This window comes from Gasterosteus aculeatus, chromosome 8, assembly GCF_964276395.1.
Source record: "Gasterosteus aculeatus chromosome 8, fGasAcu3.hap1.1, whole genome shotgun sequence".
NCBI lineage: Eukaryota > Metazoa > Chordata > Actinopteri > Perciformes > Gasterosteidae > Gasterosteus > Gasterosteus aculeatus.
Window position 1 is genome coordinate 8,316,355 of NC_135695.1, and position 18,874 is coordinate 8,335,228.

Here is an 18,874-nt window from a genome sequence, read left to right on the forward strand (position 1 = left end):
AATATATCTACTAACATTTTAGGTTCACTTTCATGGCAAACCGGTTTGCTCTAGTTTTAATGAATGATAGTATGTGGTCCGGTTTGAAGCTGTTGTGAAAGCCTCATTCAAACCCAGATAGCAAATAACAACCAAACCTAAACAGCTTTAAAAATGTGGTTGCCAGTGTGGTTTGTTTCTGATGGGAAAGCATAATACCATCACATATTTTCATGATTTAATTCATAAGGTTATGATTTTAGCATGATTTCAAAAGACCAACTAATTAATCCAGCCATTGATCATGAAATCTCTTCAGCAAAGAATCTTAAAATGGATCTGCTTGCATTTACATAAACTCTATATGCAAATAAACATTAATGCATGCAAGCGTGGGTTGGTTTCCCTGGTCGATGAAAAGCTGTTAAACTGCTGTGCCTGTATCTGATTCTGTATGCTTGGTCAGTTCATTAAGCCCTTTAAAAAGGGCATGAAAGGGATCCGGCACATTTAAACTCGGAATAATTACGATACAAGACACCTCCTGCATGTGTCTGTGCTACTCCTGATGTTTGTACCAGTCATCCGCGAGCCTGCAAAGAGGATTTTGCAGGGTCCCGTCTCTACAACCATCAGTCTAATTTTTTCAAGACAAACATACGAATTACAGGTTTAAACGCACACTACATTTGATTAAAGACAAATGTTAATATTAATATATTATTCAGTGGCTTTCCTTCAGCCTTTTAAACCCACTGGCTAAAAACAAAGTAGATGTGGCAAATTAGATGAGGCCTCCACCTCTCAATTCTTTTCTACAAGCTATGGCAAATCACTTAGCACTGCTCTCGTGGTCAACCTAACAGCCAGGGGCAGTCAATAAATCAACTAATTTGTGAACTTTGATCTTGGAGGTGGTGAAAAGTTTCTCTGTGGCAACCAATCACTTGACATTTCATTCTCTGTACTGGCCTTTATTGAGCACAACATGCCATGTAAAAGTGATACATTATAAGAATATCCAATTAATACCAACTGAACAGTTGATATGAAGTATGTTTTACAATGTATAGATTTACAGAGAAAGTTATTCTTTAAAATATTTAATAGCTTATTGCATGCAAATCCTAAATCTTGATATATCCATTAATGCAAAACTGAACATGAGAGTAAAAACCTATGACAAGAAGATCCACCAGCAACCGTATGCCAACAGATTCCTTTTTTCCCAAAGACTAATTGTGTATCCTTGTCTTATGTTATTTTTGATAACAGTCCAACTTAGCAAAGCAAATAACCGTTAAGAATCAACCAGTGGGAGCCCCTGATGGGCAGCTGTGCCAAGTGAAGCTGTGAATACCTGCTGCTGTGTGTGTTAAAAACAACTATGGACCAGCATGCTTTCTTGGAGCTTGCCTTAGAGCCAGAAACCCAAGGGGAAGCTTTACACCAGGGTCACAGTGTTTGCAAGAGCAGTGAGTTATTTCCAACAGCTGGCAAAACATATTCAGCAACATCACAACAAGTTCAATGTCTAAATCTGTAGAACATGTTAGTAAAACTTACATTTTTTAATCAATATTCCCCTTTAAATGTTTTAAAATAAATTCAACCAAGTGAGTCTGTGAAAAGAATCCCTGTATTTTGAAAGAATAATTGTATTCTGTTACATCTGCAGGACAGTGTCCAGGACATTGCAGTGATTTGAACACATTCAGAAAAGTCCATTAGCTTTTAAATGTGGACCGTTATTGTTAATTACAAATTAATATGAATTAGATTATACAGCACTTAAACATGCTCCGATTCAACGAATGCAACGATTCATTTTAACAACGATTCGATTCGCGATTCATGGTTGCCGATTCGATTCATGGACGATCTGGGTTAATTTAGAACGATTCGATTCGATTCTGACTTGAAATCAATTCAGTAACTTCACTGGACAGTGCAGGCAAAGTTTCTGAGATCCCTGTTTCTTGTAAGGAAATCAGGTTTAAATGAATGTGTCACGGTGTGGTGTACTTCCTGTCATATTTTGTAGTTTTCTGCCACTCATGTCTCCGGGTAACTTCACTTCCTGCCTGGTCCTGTCATCCCCTGTGATTGGATTATTTCCACCTGTGTCCAATCACCTGCACCTCCCTTGTGTATTTAAGCAGTGTGTGTTGTTTGTCACTTGTGGCATCATTGTCCTTTGTCACGAATGGCCCTGTCTACCGTCTGGATGTTCCTCGTTACTGCCTGCCTTTTTGTCCCCGGATTGTGTGTGTTTTTGCCCGTTGGCCTTTTACTTTGTGGAGTTTTTTGACTATTAAAGTCTTTTTTCATTAAAGTCTGTGTTTGAGTCTTGCCTTCCTACCCAACCCTGACAGAATGACGCCACCATGGGACTCAGCAGACCCGCTGCCAGACTACGGTCTGGACTACTTGGACGTAAGAAGTCCCTTCTGGCAGCGGAAAACAGATTTTATTGTTTGGTCCCTGGAGCTGTCAGCTCGCCTGCCTCAAGCTCCGGGACCTCCTTAACCCTCGAAGGAGGAGCAAGCGGAAGAAGCAATCTCCCGTTCCCGCTGGGCCGCCGCAGCCGTCTCCCGTTCCCGCTGGGCCGCCGCAGCCGTCTCCCGTTCCCGCTGGGCCGCCGCAGCCATCTCCCTTTGCCGTTCCCCGACTTGCTCCTCCGACGACGCCAGTACCAGCCCCCGAGACTCATGACTCCGACGCCTCCGGTCCCCGCTCCCCGACTCAGGTTTCCTCCCTCTCATCCCGTGGTCCTCTCCCACCCTCCCGTTGGAGATTTGACGGCCGTCTGGGAACCGGCCCTTGAGGGGGGGGTCCTGGCAGGGGTTGCGACAGCGACTCCGGGGGCTTCCCGCTCCCTCCAGCTGGCAACTCCGGCTTCCTTTGTCCCCGAGCCGCCGACTACTGTGGAGATGTTCCGTGTCCCCGAGCCTCCGCCGCCGACTACTGTGGAGATGTTCCGTGTCCCCGAGCCTCCGCCGCCGACTGCGGAGGTGTTCCGTGTCCCCGAGCCGCTGCCGCCGACTGCGGAGGTGTTCCGTGTCCCCGAGCCACCGCCGACGACTGCGGAGGTGTGGTAACTTCAGTATTTAAAAGACTAAACCACTCTTGATAATCATAGTTATCATTTATTTAGTGCAATGTGACAGGACATCTTCGCAGCGGGTTATTCTTCTTCTGAACAGTATCTAACAACTAACATGCCTAATGACCGTGAAGGTCAACTAACCCTCTTGTGGTGTGGAGTGGTAATGCAGGTAAATATCACAACCTAAATATCAGGATACCACATCCCTCCCCCCTTAAGAGAAAAACTACACCATTACTTAAACATCCTGTATTCCCCCAACCAATCCCAATCAAACTGTATGGGTGGCATTGTACTCCAACCGGTTAACACAGAAAACAAAACTACATCAACATCAAACACCCCTGACCGTCTCTCGCTGCTAACACAAACATTCTGGCAAACTCTCACATTCCCCCCCATTTCTTTTCTCTTTTTTTCCTCTTTTGAGTTGAACAGAATTAGAAACCAACTAGGAAGGTGGGTAGACTACCATCCTCCCAGTGAGTCGCAGAGCGCATTCTTGCTCTTGCTTGAGAGAACCCACTACTATTTCACAAAGTCTTTCAGGTAAGCAGGAGACTCTTGCGCTCAGAGCAGCGCAGCACAGGTAGTGGAACTACTCCTGCATCTGGCTTTTCAACGGCTGAAGGGTGTGCTTGGGCTGTATCAGAAGCAGCCATTTTCTCTCTCGGGACGGAAGAAGTGATGGCACAGTCTGCAGGCAGGGCCTCCAAAACTGGATCTGGAACCTGAAGACCGGTAGGCTCCACAGTCACTTCGGGAATGGGCGCTTCAGTGCTCACTGTTGTATGACGTTTTCTGATTTGGTCAACATGGCGTCTCATGACTTGTCCATCTCCGGTCTGTACTGTATAGGATACAGGTCCTGTGGTCTCTTCAACGACCGCAGGTACCCAACGGGGCCCATGATGGTAGTTTCTGGTGTACACATCATCACCAGGCGAAAAACTCCTCCACTTACTGTGTGTGTCATTTTGTTCTTTCTGTTTGAGTTGTTTCTTACGAATCTTTGACTTCACATCAGGCAGCAGAAGATCCAGCGTGGAGCGCAATCTCCGGGACATAAGCATTTCAGCTGGTGACAATCCAGTCGTGGTTTGTGGTGTGATTCTATAATTGAACAAGAATCTAGCTATTTTTGTCTCCAAGGTGTCTACTTTGATTTTCTTTATTCCTTGTTTGAACGTCTGTACAGCTCTTTCCGCTAGGCCGTTTGACGCCGGATGGAATGGTGCGGATGTGATGTGCTGTATGCCATTCTGTTTCATGAATGCTTTAAACTCTTGGCTTGTGAAGCAAGTTCCGTTATCCGATACTAAGGTCTGGGGCAGGCCATGTATGCTAAAGCACTGTCTGAGCTTTTCGATGGTAACTTAACTTGTGGCTGTAGTTGCTGGATACACGTCAATCTATTTGGAATGTGCATCTACAATGACAAGGAACATTTTTCCTAGGAAAGGGCCGTAATCAATATGCAGTCTGCTCCAGGGTGTCTCAGGCCACTCCCAAGGGTGTAGCGGCGCTCCTGCTGGCAGAATTCTGTTTTCCTGACACGTACGGCAGGACTGTACTTCCTTCTCAATCTCGGAATCCATCCCTGGCCACCAAACGTACGAACGTGCTAAGCCCTTCATTCTAGATATACCTGGGTGTGTGTGGTGTATCTGTTGTAAAATGGCTTTCCTACCCCTCTGCGGAATGACCACTCTCGCCCCCCCCAGAGCACACACCCATCTTTCACACTCAGCTCCAGTCTTCTTTGACTGTAGAGTTTGTACCTTGCATCCACCTCTCTTGGCCATCCTTTCAGACACCAGACTAGCACTTGGGAGAGTGTGTCGTCCCTAGCAGTCCACTGTTTAACCTGTGCTGTCGTGATTGGTGGATCATCCATGACCTCCAACATGAGAACCTGGTCTGTGTCGTCCTCTTCCCCTGTTTGTGGCAGTGGCAACCTGCTCAGTGCGTCCGCATTTGCATGTTCCTTCCCAGGTTTGTATATGATTTTGTACTCATATGCCCTCAGGAGTGTTGCCCACCTCTGCACTCTTGGTGACCCCATCTGTGGCACTGGCTTTTTCTTGTGAAAGAGTGATATCAGTGGTTTGTGGTCAGTGCTGATAGTGAATGTTCGTCCGTAGATATATTTGTGAAACCTCTTGATCCTGAAAATGATAGCTAATCCCGCCTTGTCGAGCTGTGAGTAGCGCTTCTCTGCTGGTGTTAGCGTGCGTGACATGAAGCCTATAGGCTTTTCACTACCGTCTTCCACGACATGGGACAGTACGGCGCCTATACCGTATGGCGATGCGTCACATGCCAGCACCAAGTCTTTGTCCGCTGAATAGTGACATAGGACTTTAGCTGACTTCAGCAACTGTTTTCAGTTTTGAAAAGCTTCATCCTGCTCGTTGTGCCAGGTCCAAGGAACATCTTTCTTCAGCAGCTTGTGCAACGGGGCTAACCGTGTAGCAAGGCTAGTGAGGAACTTATTATAATAGTTCAACAGACCTAGATATGCCTTTAGCTCAGTCACTGTGGTTGGCGGTGGAGCTTCCTCTATGGCTCTCACCTTACTCTGTACGGGATGTAAGCCTTCAGCATTGACTCTGTGACCAAGGTATTCCACCTCATTTTGTAGAAACGCACACGCAGGCCAGCGTCTTTCAGTCGCCTAAGTACCTCATCCAACGTACTCAGATGTTCGGCTTCATCTCTCCCAGTCAGAATAATGTCGTCCAAGTACACCGCTACTCTTGGAAGACTTTGCAACAGGTTTTCCATTGTTCTCTGGAAAATGGCAGGCGCTGATGAAACTCCGAACGGGAGCCTATTGTAGGTGAACAGGGCTCGGTGTGTGTTTATTGTCAAGTATTTCTTTGATCATACATTACAATCTGTTGATATGCGTGGCTTAAATCAAGCTTGGAGGACTGTTTCCCTCCTGACAGAGTATTAAACAGATCTTCGACCCGGGGAATAGGGTATTGCTCTAGTGAGGAGGCACTGTTAACTGTTAGTTTGTAATCTCCGCATATTCTGACCGAACCATTTGGCTTCAAGACAGGAACTATGGGTGCAGCCCACTCAGCGTATTTAACGGGAGCTATAATGTCCTCCTTCAGCAGCCTGTCGATCTCCTCTTCTACCTTTGCTCTCATGGCGTAAGGAACTGAGCGGGGCCGATAGAATTTAGGATGGGCTTCAGCAGACACTCGAATGGTTGCTTTCATGCCTTTCAACATGCCTAACTCCTGCTTGAATACATCCTCATTCCTCACGAGCACGTGCTGTAGACTCTGTGCCTCTGTTCTCACATTTTTTATTTCTTCCCACTTCAGCTTTAGAGCCTCTAGCCATCCGCTTCCTAAGAAGCTAGGTCCTGTACCTTTAACCACCACTAAGGGCAATGTCTTCACCTGCCGCTCATAGTTTACTTCAACTTCGGCTACCCCCACTACTTTGATTGTCTCCCCTGTGTATGACTTAACTAGAAGTTTAGTTTGTTTTATTTGAGGGCGTTGCTTCTCGTTCCACATCTCCTTGAACTTCATCTCATTCATTATGCTTACACTACAGCCTGTATCAATTTCAAAGTGTAGTGTCTTCTTGTTCACTTCCATAGTCACTTCAAACGGTTTTATTCTCTGAATTGATGTCTCCGTTTTTATGCAGGCTAATGTGAATGCTTCCTCTTTAGATCTGCCACCATCCTGCCTTTCACAGTCTACGTTATGTGATCGATGTGGACGTGAACGCAACTCAGCTCTGCATGCATTCTTTCCAATGGGTCGTGCGCCTCCTTTATTTTTATTCCGGCAAGCCTTAGCTATGTGCCCTATTTTCCCACAACAGTGACACTTTGCCTCCTCAAATTTGCACTCCGCTGTGTTGTTTCCCCTGACATCGATAGCATTCTTTATCTCTCTTTCTCCAATCTCCCTCCTTTTTCAACGTTCCCTCCGTCTTCATGCTGTTGCATGCTAACGGTGCCTTGTGTAGGTCTTGAACATTCTTACTAGCAGCTACTGCAATTTTGAATGCTTTCTCAAAAGTCAAGTCTGTTTCGGATAGCAAGCGTCTTTGAATCCTCTCATCATTAATACCGCACACAAGCCGGTGTCTCAACATCTGTTCCAATGTAGTACCGTAGTTACAATCATGTGCTAATCGTCTCAACTCCGCTACATATGCACTGACCGTCTCCGTGGATTGGCGGGAGCGCGAGTCAAATTTATATCTCTGCACGATTTCGCTCGGTTTGGGGTTGAAGTGCTCTTTCATTAAAGTTTTTAACTCACTGTATGTTTTCGAGCTGGGCTTATCCGGACTCACCAGGTTCCTAATGAGCTTGTACGTGGCTGGTCCCACCACGCTGATGAGGATCGCTCTCTGTTTGTCTCCGTCATCAATTCCATTCAAAAAACTGCTCCAGTATCTCACAATACTCTTCCCATGTCTGCTCCTTCCCGTCAAAAGCAGAAAGGGTGCCTATCACCGTAGTCATCCTTGCGGTTTTTTCTATGAATCCTCCGGTCCACTGTTAGCCTCTCAAATTCTTTGCTAGCAACTTCGGTCCACCGTCAGCCCGCGGAATCCATCCAGTAGCATCCGTCTTCAAACCGGCACTCCTTTAATCAGCCATTATCCTCGTCGCCAATATGTGGTAACTTCAGTATTTAAAAGACTAAACTAATCTTGATAATCATAGTTATCATTTATTTAGTGCAATGTGACAGGACATCTTCGCAGCAGGTTATTCTTCTTCTGAACAGTATCTAACAACTAACATGCCTAATGACCGTGAAGGTCAACTAACCCTCTTGTGGTGTGGAGTAGTAATGCAGGTAAATATCACAACCTAAATATCAAGGGGGGGTACTGTCACTGTGTGGTGCACTTCCTGTCGTATTTTGTAGTTTTCTGCCACTCGTGTCTCCGGGTAACTTCACTTCCTGCCTGGTCCTGTCATCCCCTGTGATCGTCGGATTGTTTCCACCTGTGTCCAATCCCCTGCACCTCCCTTGTGTATTTAAGCAGTGTGTGTTGTTTGTCACTTGTGGCGTCATTGCCCTTTGTCACGGATGTCCCTGTCTACCGTCCGGATGTTCCTCGTTACTGCCTGCCTTTTTGTAGTGATGGCAAAGTGAAGCTTTCCGAACCAGTGAAGCTTTCCAGCCAATTCTATCAGAAAAAGGTTCATTCATTCAATGCATCGCAAACTCTATGATGACCTCTGCTGTTGAAAACTTATAGTGCATATGTTTCGAATAGCCTACCAGTATATTTTGGCCCAGTCTCTGTGGGTTGAACATGATTATGAAAAGCTGAACCAATAAATCATCTAATAAATACATGTATTCCTATATGAATAAAACTATTGTTTTTCAGGTTTGACTTGTGTTCTGTTTGTGTATTTCAATTCTCCGTACATTGGAAAGTGGAACAAACACTTATCTATGTCTTTCTGCACCTTTGTGCATGTATGTTTGTGATCATACTAACAGAAGAATTAATAAAACATATATATGTCTTATATGTAAGCAATATAATTTAAAATACCAGCAAGTGCTTCCTACTGCATGTGCAGTTCATGGCAGTCATAGGGACTTATGTGAATTGTTTGAATCTGGAATGTGGTAGTGATTGTGCTTTTGGACAGGTTTGTTATGACATGATATTGAGGTGCTTGTGGACACATGAGATGGGGCATGAAATTAATATTGATTTTTATTGAGGAACACAATTTTCTCCACAGTATTGGGGTTGAGTCGGTTTCATTTTTGTTGAAACTATTTCCCCAGCTTTAGAAATAACGCGCTCACATGGCACGGATGAGGCAGGAATGCACAAAAGATTACGTGACAACACAAATAGATGTGGGTACACATGTTTGTGTTTGACCCAATATTTTAGCGGGTCTTCACTTCGTGGAATGTTTGGCTCTGCCAAATATCTGGTGGTCTCCACAGTGGCATTGGCTGACACACTTCTCACCGTCCTCTTCTCAAATACTTGTGTATCTAAAAGATCCCACAGTCCTGAAATGGTATAGGAATGCATTAAGATGTATATTATACTTATAAACAATATATTGACAGTAGGTTGTTACCTGAGGAAGCAGACGCTGAAGGTGCATCCTCTGAAGTTGATGGTGTTTCATCATGTGAGGGTGCAGGATCAGGTGATTGTTGTCTTATCACAGTGGCTGTTTCAGCAATACGTTTTTTTTATGGCATTTTGCTGGTTTGTGGGGTTGCAAAACCCCATCGTTTTGAAACGAGGATCCAGGAGCGTGGCCAGAGCTTGCTGTCCTGCCAGTTCATAATTCCTAAGCTTCTCGTGCATTAGGCCTAGTAAATGCTTTCCCAAAATTCTGGCCGTGTCATCCGTCAGCTGCCTTTTGTTTTGCTGCAATTGTGTGCCGCAACATCTTGACCAAGGGTATTATTTTTGAACCAGACACATACTTTTCTGCAGAAAGCTCGACTGTTGCTTCTTTGAGCGGGGCCAAAAGTGCAATGCACTGACCAATACTGGCGTACTGGTTTGAGGTAAGTGGTGAAAGATCTGTTTGCAGATAGGCCAAGGCTGCACCCACTGTCTCTCTCTGCTCATACAGCCTTTGCAGCATGTCCAGGGTGCTGTTCCATCTCGTTTCCACCTCTTGAATGAGTTTTGCACATGGAGCACCCATTTGCTTCTGAAGACTGAGAAGGCGCTCTCTAGCCACAGTGCTGGTTCTGAAGTGTGTGGCAATATCCCTCGCCTTAGTGCGGACCTCCTCCAGACCAGGTGTTAATTTCATTGATTTCTTTACAACTAAATTCAATGCGTGTGCAATGCAGTGGCTGTGCCTGATCTCCATCATGGTACTACACAAGGTTGTGTTAGAGGCCCCATCTGTTGTTAGGCACATAACTTTGGATTTGGGGATTCCCCATTCCTCCATTATAGACCCTTTCACAGAGGCAATATTTGAACCCGTGTGCCGCTCCCCAAACTTGGCAACTGCCTGCAAAACAGTAGCCAACCTGTCCTCTTCATCCACAAAATGGCAAGTGAAGGCCAGGTACGAGTCCATGTGGATGGATGTCCACATATCAGAGGTCAAAGCCACAGCAGTAGCCTTCTGGACATTTTCTTTGGGCCTTCTGCTTCTCCTCGTGATACGGACAGAACCACGTAGAGTATATTCTTCATGTTTATAAAGTAGTGTACGCGTGGTGCGGTTTTATTTTCTCAATCATGCACAGGACTCCCGTCTGTTTTCACCGTCATGGAAAATACCAGGGAAGGTTTTTCTTCACTGCACTGCTTTTTTCAAATCTTTGTCAACTAACAAAAACTATTTCAAGCACTGTCTGTAATCATTGCTTTCATTCAGAGTCATCAAAAGTTTAAATAATAGAACAAAACAAAATTAACCACATATGAGTAATATCTTCATACATTTAGATACTCCACAAACAGTTAGCAAAACAAAGATGTTAATAATTTTCTAGTTCTGTCTCTTACACATCAATACTGTAAATCTTCATACAACACTTGGTATGAGGTCCTACAGAAGGAGGGAATTCCCTTAGAGTAAGAAACATAGTTGCTCGACACCTTGTGAAATCATTAAACAGGCGATTTAATAAATGTTGTTGAATAAGTCATGTGTCAAGGCTACTTGAAACAACTATCGATACTAAGTGGCCTCCACCATAGATTTCAAGGTCTGCCTTGAAGGAAGGACATAGGTGGGGTCCAAAAGAGACACCAAGGCCCTAAAGCCTTGATCTTCCACAACCTAAACAGCAAAAGAAATGTTACTATGTGTTTTACACAAATATCTCAATGCATGTGGCAAATAAATATCATACCTTTAAGGGCCCGCGAATCCTTGACAATCATGTTCACCAGTGCCTCGTCATTCTTGGCGTTCCTATCACCTACAATACAACAGGCCATGGATACATATTATATTATAATAATACTTTTTAATGAGTAAATGCTGGAATAAAATCAATGTATAAACATATATTATATAGTTCTAACAATAAGATATGTTTATACATTGATTTTATTCCAGCATTTATAGTTCTAACAATAAGATTACATGTAGAATGGACCTACTGAATTAGAGGAATTGTACCCACCATGGATGCTTGCTGCAGCTTGACCAGCCTCATGCTTGGCACGAAAGTGCCTCAGCATGGATGAGGTGTTATTGTTAAGGGGCCAATTGCTGATGGCAAACCAAACATTGGACCTGACAACAGAATTTACAAAAGCATTTTTCACGGATAAAATAAAGGCACATGTATAGTTTAAAAATAAAAATAAACATCCATAATTATACAATACAAATGACAGACTTGGCCTGCCTATTACAAACCTTGCCTATTACAAACCTTGTTATAGAAAATCAGGAAATTGGAGTTTTTGGACAATTAAATTCTTTTTTCGTTAAAGTCCGTGTTTGAGTCCTGCCTTTCGACCCAACCCTGACAGAATGATGGATATTATAAACAAGCAAACAACAATTAATGGCATATGTATTAACCTTTTATTTGAATCAAGTGACATTTTCAATGTAAACATTAAACAATAATTACACAATGTTTGGATCAATTTACAGAACCCCGGATTTTCAACCTCATTGTAGGGTCGCATGTCTTTACAGCTAAACTTGGCAATTGTTACTGTGATGTTGAGTTTGGTGCTGGCGAGGCCTGAGGTGTCTGCAGAGCTGGAGTTACCTGCTGCTGCTGCTGCAGCGGTAACGCTGCTAGAGGTGCCTGACTGTCGGCGTTGTTTAATCCCACTGCGCCTTAGTAGATGGCCGGAAAGATTCGTTATGTTTCCGTGGTTTTTTATTTGGCTTCTACATATTCTACAAACAGCGACAGACTTATTTAGAACACCTCCGTGTTTGCAAAAGCCAAAATGTTTCCACAAGCTGGATCGATAAGTTAGTTTGTAAATTTCTCGCTCGCAGTCGTCTCCTCCACGCTGTGTTTTGTTGTTGTTCAGAGTTTTGCACGTCTGCCGCTGCCTACTGATGACGTCACAGACAGGCAGACTGAATTGAGTAACGTTTAACGTGTCTGAAGTGCTAAAAAAGACACACAGACACACATCCATACAGTTTTTTTACTTAAATCCAATGTGCAGTTTCCAAGTATTGATACAATCGAATATGTACCATTTCAATCGATTTGTAATCGATATATGTCGTCCGGAATGCCGATTTGCGGAGCACAGATAGATTCAGTTGGATCGCAGGAATATAAATCGATTAATCGATTCAGTAAATTAGTCGTTACACCCCTAGTAGATATGTAGGGCTACTATTGGTCTTTAGTAGGAAAATGTAACATATGTATTTTAGAAATCAATGAGGCAAAAATATAAGAGTTATGTTTTATTCTCCATTTTATTTTGTTTTTTAAAACCTATTGCATGAGGCCTTTTTTGGCATCTTCTCCAAAAATGGGCATACCCATGTAAAAAAGTGTAATAACTCTTGAAAACTTCAATTGAAAACAATCAATGTCAAATAAACAAATAGGGACTGACAACCACTACATTTAAACGGGAACCAGCAATTTTTAATAATTCCCAATAATTTCCCTCGAGCTCCAGGAAACCAATGGATATGATCTGGTCATTGTTTCCATCATGTGAAAATACCCCTACGCATTCCCAGCTGAGCAGAGGATAGGTCGAGCACCGCGAGAAAGATTGGATCTAAATTGCTCCAATCTTGGCGTTAGGTAACAGCGCAGGCATCCCCGCTGCCACACAAGCACAGGTGCAGTAATAAGAGGGCCACAGGTTCGCCCTTCATTATCTAGTTAAAATGTTGCCCTTTTTGCATGCCTCTTACCAGAATGTTCGCCACCCCCAAAACAGCAGCAGGGCCCTCCAGAGCCCCTTAATCAGCCGTTGGTGTAGTTGAGGTCAATCTGTATTGTTCTTGACGATGCGAGAAGGGGGCACCCTGATCCCCTCCATGTGCTGATAGCTGCCTCCTAATGGGCAACAAACATCCCATGGCACGTCTTGTTTACGGAGCCCTGCAGTGGGACTCTGTTGTTGTACTTGTGTCAGGAACACCGAGATAACCTCATTCCAACAAGGAGTTTAATTGCTTGCCCCGTGTGTTGGCAGGATCTGAAGAGAGGAGGAGGAAAGAGCTGTGCTCTCTCATGAGGCTAACTATCTGAGAGCCCACTGATATGACTGCCACAAATAGCTACATATTTAGCAGAATCATTTTTGGGAGAAAGAGATATTAACGGATTAAAGCATGATGATGGGGAGCTTAATAGAAGGTGGGAGACTTAACCCTCCGGACACAACAATTTCCTTGCCAGTGCCGTTTGCTAAAAACAACAACTTTGTAACAGCTTTGCAGGTAACACAAGTAACACATAATTTGAGATTATTTAAAAAAAAAAAGTTATGGAAGATCTCACTGGAACTATTTAGCCCTGTTAATGTCGGACATTTACACCTAGGAGTCCCTGTGTTTCCTGGAGATCAAAGCCACAAAGGGGCCAGATTCCGACAAATGTATTTAGTTTTTACTTGATAGCTTTAATATGGATGTGAAACCTGATGAACCCGACTGCGTACAGTTATTAACATAATTACCTTATTAAAGATATTAATTATTTCTGTTTCAATATAGTCATTCCCATTATTACATAATGACTAATTAAACCTGTTACTTCTCGAGTGTACAGCGCTGCATCCTTTGGGATTCAACAAGGATGGATAGCGGGAGGAATAGATTTGTCTAGATGAAATTAACAAATTTACCTGATACATTACATTACATTACATGTCATTTAGCGGACGCTTTTATCCAAAGCGAGGTACAATAAGTGCATTCAACCATAATAAGTGATACATGACTATGGGTCTTGGTACTCCTCTGTTGCACAGACTCTACCAAACTTGCATATTGTATGTCACCTTAGCATATGTCAAAGATGTTTGTTAGATTTGTAAACCTGTAAATTGTGAATGTTTTTGGAGTTAAATGATCTCATACTACTCAGAAAAAAACAAAGAACAGCTCAGTCTTCGATGTAAAGGTTTGTTTTTACTATAAAGATGAACATTTAAGACAGAAAGTACGACAAACTTGAGTAATGTGATGATCAAAGCAGGAGATACAAAGAAAGGCTTTTGAGGATACGTTTGGAAAGTTCATTTTTAGATGAATCCTTCCAAGTTAAAGGTATTTTAGATATGAAGGGACATGTTCATACAATATAAAAATATCCATAACTTATACGATTATGACGTAGAATATCAAAGTCTAAAGACCCTTCAGTGAAGGCGAAAGTCAAGGTGAACACGATATTGAGTCTTAATGAACCAGGTTTACTAGCTGGTGCAGAGCTGTGTAGCTGTTCTCGAAGAAAAAGAAAAAAGAATGCAAAACCTAACCTTTTGAATTGTCTAAAACCGTATTGTATCTTTAGCTATATTTGTATATCATGCATACTACTAAATGAGTTCATTGAATAGAGGTAAATTCAATTCAATAACTAGGTCTTTTCGATTTATAAATCGATTTGTTGCTGACTGACAGACATTCCTCATTGGATTAAAAGGTCTGTGAGACTGCCTTGATCCATCTCACTCACTTTGTAAATGACAAAGGGCAGGTAGTTTGATATAAGTTTACTCTACAAAGGTCTTGATGCAAACACAGTCTTTCCCCTGAGGTTGTGAACCACTTAGACAAACAGCAGACTAAAGCATTTACCCAGTTAGTCCATAGTCAGGTGAGAAAATAATATGCTTGTAACAAAGTGATTAAAATACCAGTGAGTGGAAGTAGTGGCTCTTATGAGTTTACCTCTTAGCACCTGAGTGTCAGCCGAGAAGTGGGGATTGTCGCATTCTGTAAATTCAATAAGTATAAAAAAAAAAGCAATATGATTTGCCATCCTGGTACTCCATTGTGCAGCCAGCTGCTTCCCAATGTGTACTGTCATCAAGCCAGTCTATGAAATGGAGAGGATTGCTTAATAACAATACATAAAAAACCAAGTATTTTTATATGTTACAATATGTGTACGATATTTATATCTCAAATAAGTTCAATATTAAATTCCTCTTTTTGTCCGATCGTGGGTGTCTAGATCTTTGTATGTGGCAAAAGCTCCTTTTTTCATCATTTTCGCACTGCATGCAGAATGTAAATCTTGTGAAACAATGGCCGTCTTACTAAAATGTTTAACAAAATATATTGCAGCATTTATCTTCTCCCTATTGATCGTCTTCTCAGCACCCGATGGGTCAACTTGTTAGTCTCGTTGTTTGGCATGATTTGCTATTCCTACCTTCCTTGTACATCAACGCTCTCCTTCTCTTTCTGTTTGACTTAGCAGACTCACCCTTAAGGATGTGGAGTATTGATCTGTTGTCTGATCTTTCATGGAGTGCACTCAATTCCAGGCCGATAGACTCCTGTTAGATTCCACATGACCAAACCAACTAACAGAAAGGGATCAGATGGTGTTCCAAAAAATATTCTGACCTTCAAGGTTCGGTAATAGTAAATATATTCGTATTGAATCCAACAGTATTTGCTGACCTCTGCACCAGATTTTTTTAAGCCCCGCAAGACATATTTACAAAAAAAACTCTTTTTTTTTTTTTACAATGGTGCTACTCTTTTATTGAGCCACAGTCCAATAGCTGTAGTAAAGCTTCCAGGCTTTCACTTGCACATACATTGTTCCAAACAGGTGACACAACAGTCCCGACAGAAAACAGATCCCACTCAATTGCATTCAGAGTGTGTAGGCCTTCCGAATTATTTGAAGAGCACTTGACTGCTTTGAAATATTGATGTAATAAAGGATCCAGTGGAGTAATTATAACTCCCGCAGGAAACACTTTATATGGATTTCTAATGCACATAATGTAATATTTCAGTGTTTGATGATTCATCTAATTTGTGTTAACTGCTGTACTGCCTTTTGCGTTATGCTCAGCTAGTTCTTAATACGTTAAGGGGGCGTAACCCTTTCGAAATGGTAAGCACCCGTCATCTGGGCACCACTTGCTTTTTAATGGCTCTTATCGTTCACAGAACAGTCCTATAAATGTAATATTTTTTGTTAAAATATGCTTACAAATCATAAACCCATTTTTTGCTGGCCAGCGCCTGAATCATCATGCTCACAATGACAATGTTATTATACCGGTAAAATGCGGGTTTGGTGGGGCGGCGGTAGCTCAGTAGTGTGGAGGAGACTTTGACCCTGAGGGTTCAGATTTTGTTTGAAGAGGTGTCTTTTGGAAAAGCAACAATTCCATATAGCTGATCTAAGGCCGTTGCTCCCAATGGAAGTGTGAGTGAAATGGGTTGAAATTACCATTGTGCTGCTTGGAAATTACTGTACACTTACATAAACATAACGTTTTACCATTTTAGTCAACATTGTTTAGCTAGCTAAACCAAACACAAACCCACACTGGTATGCACGTATTTAAAAGAGAGACCTCAGTATTGGCTATTGATGAAGTGTTTTTCGTGAAGAGAGCAAAGTGTTTCAAATTTGAAACAAATTTTTCTACAATTTTATTTTTTTACAAAGAAAGTCAATCTATTGGCAGTACAAGCGTAAAAGTTGAAGGATCATGATTTATCAGTTATCAGGATCAGTCATCAGGATTAATTGTCTGTGCAAAGTCTGTGCCAATCCTTTTGGTTGATGTTGCTATATTTCACCAGAAAAGAAGATTGCATGTCCAATGCAGGTAAAGACTGTGTAATTCACTGCTGACAAAGACTCACCAAAGCATTTCATCTTGAAGATGGGATTGGCCCTTCAAGCAAACAAAGTACAAAGTGACGGCAGAACATTTTTAAAAGACGCTTTTGAGGAAGATCAATGACTGACAGACTCTCATTAACTACAGTCCATTAGGTGGAGCATTCATTAAAGTCTGGCTGTATTTGATGTCACTTTGAAAGAAAAGAAATCTAATAACTTTTGATTTGGCTGATATTCAAAGGGAATTTGACACCTTTTAAAAGCTAGGACACTGGTGCAAAGACATATAGGACTTGAATAAAACACATTTTACCCTGAAAACAAAGTCTCTGCTCTGTGAAATGCCGTTATTGCGCATTAAATGTGAAACTCATTTTTTGTAAGAAGCCATTTTAGGGTATTCAGGTTATTTTCTAAAGAGAGGTCTCAACAGTAAGTAAGGTGAAATGCATGGTTTGGCTGAGAGCTTTATAACCTTCTTCAATATGCTTTGCTTTTCCCCCTCGACTGGCACTCCCATTTTAAACATTTAATGTCACGGAGCTATTCTTATAAATGTTGGCTATTTTACCCTCCGTGGACGAGTCATGGATGCATCATCGTTAATTGTATGTGTTATGCTTCCTTTTTTTTTCTCTTCATATACAGTAAGTGGGAACACAGCATTTGTTCAAACAGGCTGTAATAGGACAGTTCATAATGTTTGCTTTGTTGTGTTTCAAACGTTGCCTCTCGCAGCATATGACGCTGATAGCTTATTGTATTTTTTGGGGTCAATGTCTGCTGCAAAAAAGTGGAATTGAACCTAGTAACGTTATGAGCATGGAGTGGCATTTGAAAGGCCTTTCCAAAACAGCATAGTAAATAGGGAAATTGCAAGCAAATGTGTGTGTCAGTGTCCTGCTATGACATCTGTTTTGCATAATTAAGTGTTGGTACCTCACTAACGGCAACGTAAAGAGAAGCGAGTGGGTTAGCACCTGAATGCATGAGGCTCCTACCATCAAGGTCAGTTCGGAAATTAGTTTAATCTGTTACTGCCTGGAAAATGACAGATACTAGGACATCAGGTAATTGCTTCTTTGGAAAAACGGAAGAGTTCTGTGAAGTTAGTCATCCGCATGGATGAATATTATAATTTGCGCAGAGGAACAAATTAACTGGGTTGATATATTACATCTCAGGAAGTGTGAATGTCTTTCAGAATGCTGTGTTCTGGCTCATGTTTATATCTGATGTGAGTCCCTTACAAGTTTGTGGTTCAATACAAACAGTGATGCCAATCCAACGCATATAGCTTTATATTCGTATGTTCTGGAGCCAGAAAAGCTACGGCAACAAGAACCACGGCAAGATTTTCAGGCTTATTTTGGCCCCATAATATTTTGCTCATAGTTTTAAAAGATAAATACTGTTTCAAGAGAAGTTCCTTACTTAATTTACTGTTTGTTTGTTTTTGTCAGGGTGATGGATTATGGAGTAATTTGTGACAAAAAAATTGAAGGCAGTCCACTGGAATTAAAGAGATAAACAAGCAACACAGCCACTGTTATGTAAGACCAACAATATGTTTTGGATAAATAATGAAGTGCTTGTAATATTTTTTTATTGTTACTTCTGCTAATCCTACCAATACTTAACATCCCATTTTCAGCTGATCTGAACGATGATGAGAACCATATCTGTGCCTTATTTTTCAATAACACAATGACCCAAAGTTAATTTTAAAAAAGAGCTCTAGCTTCTGGGGAAATTCTTAGTTATTCTTTGATAGTAGTTATTCTCGTGTTGCCAGCACGTCTGTCTCTTTCAAAGCCTGTCTCCGCGTGTTGATGCCAGGCTGCAGCACTTCCTTTCCCTTCTAAATCAACGCTGATGTTTATTGAAGATCATTTTGGCTCCAGTCGAAAAGTCATTATAAAAACTTCCAACATAACTCAGCAATATGTTGAGGTCTGGTAAGCATGGCCCAGATCAATAGTGGGAA

General features: G+C 42.0%; 1 pseudogene; it reads right to left on the reverse strand.

Annotated features, from left to right (window-relative positions):
* Nucleotides 1-6,961: 6,961 nt before the first annotated feature.
* LOC120824080 (uncharacterized) lies at nucleotides 6,962-7,598 on the reverse strand (annotated as a pseudogene).
* Nucleotides 7,599-18,874: the final 11,276 nt, after the last annotated feature.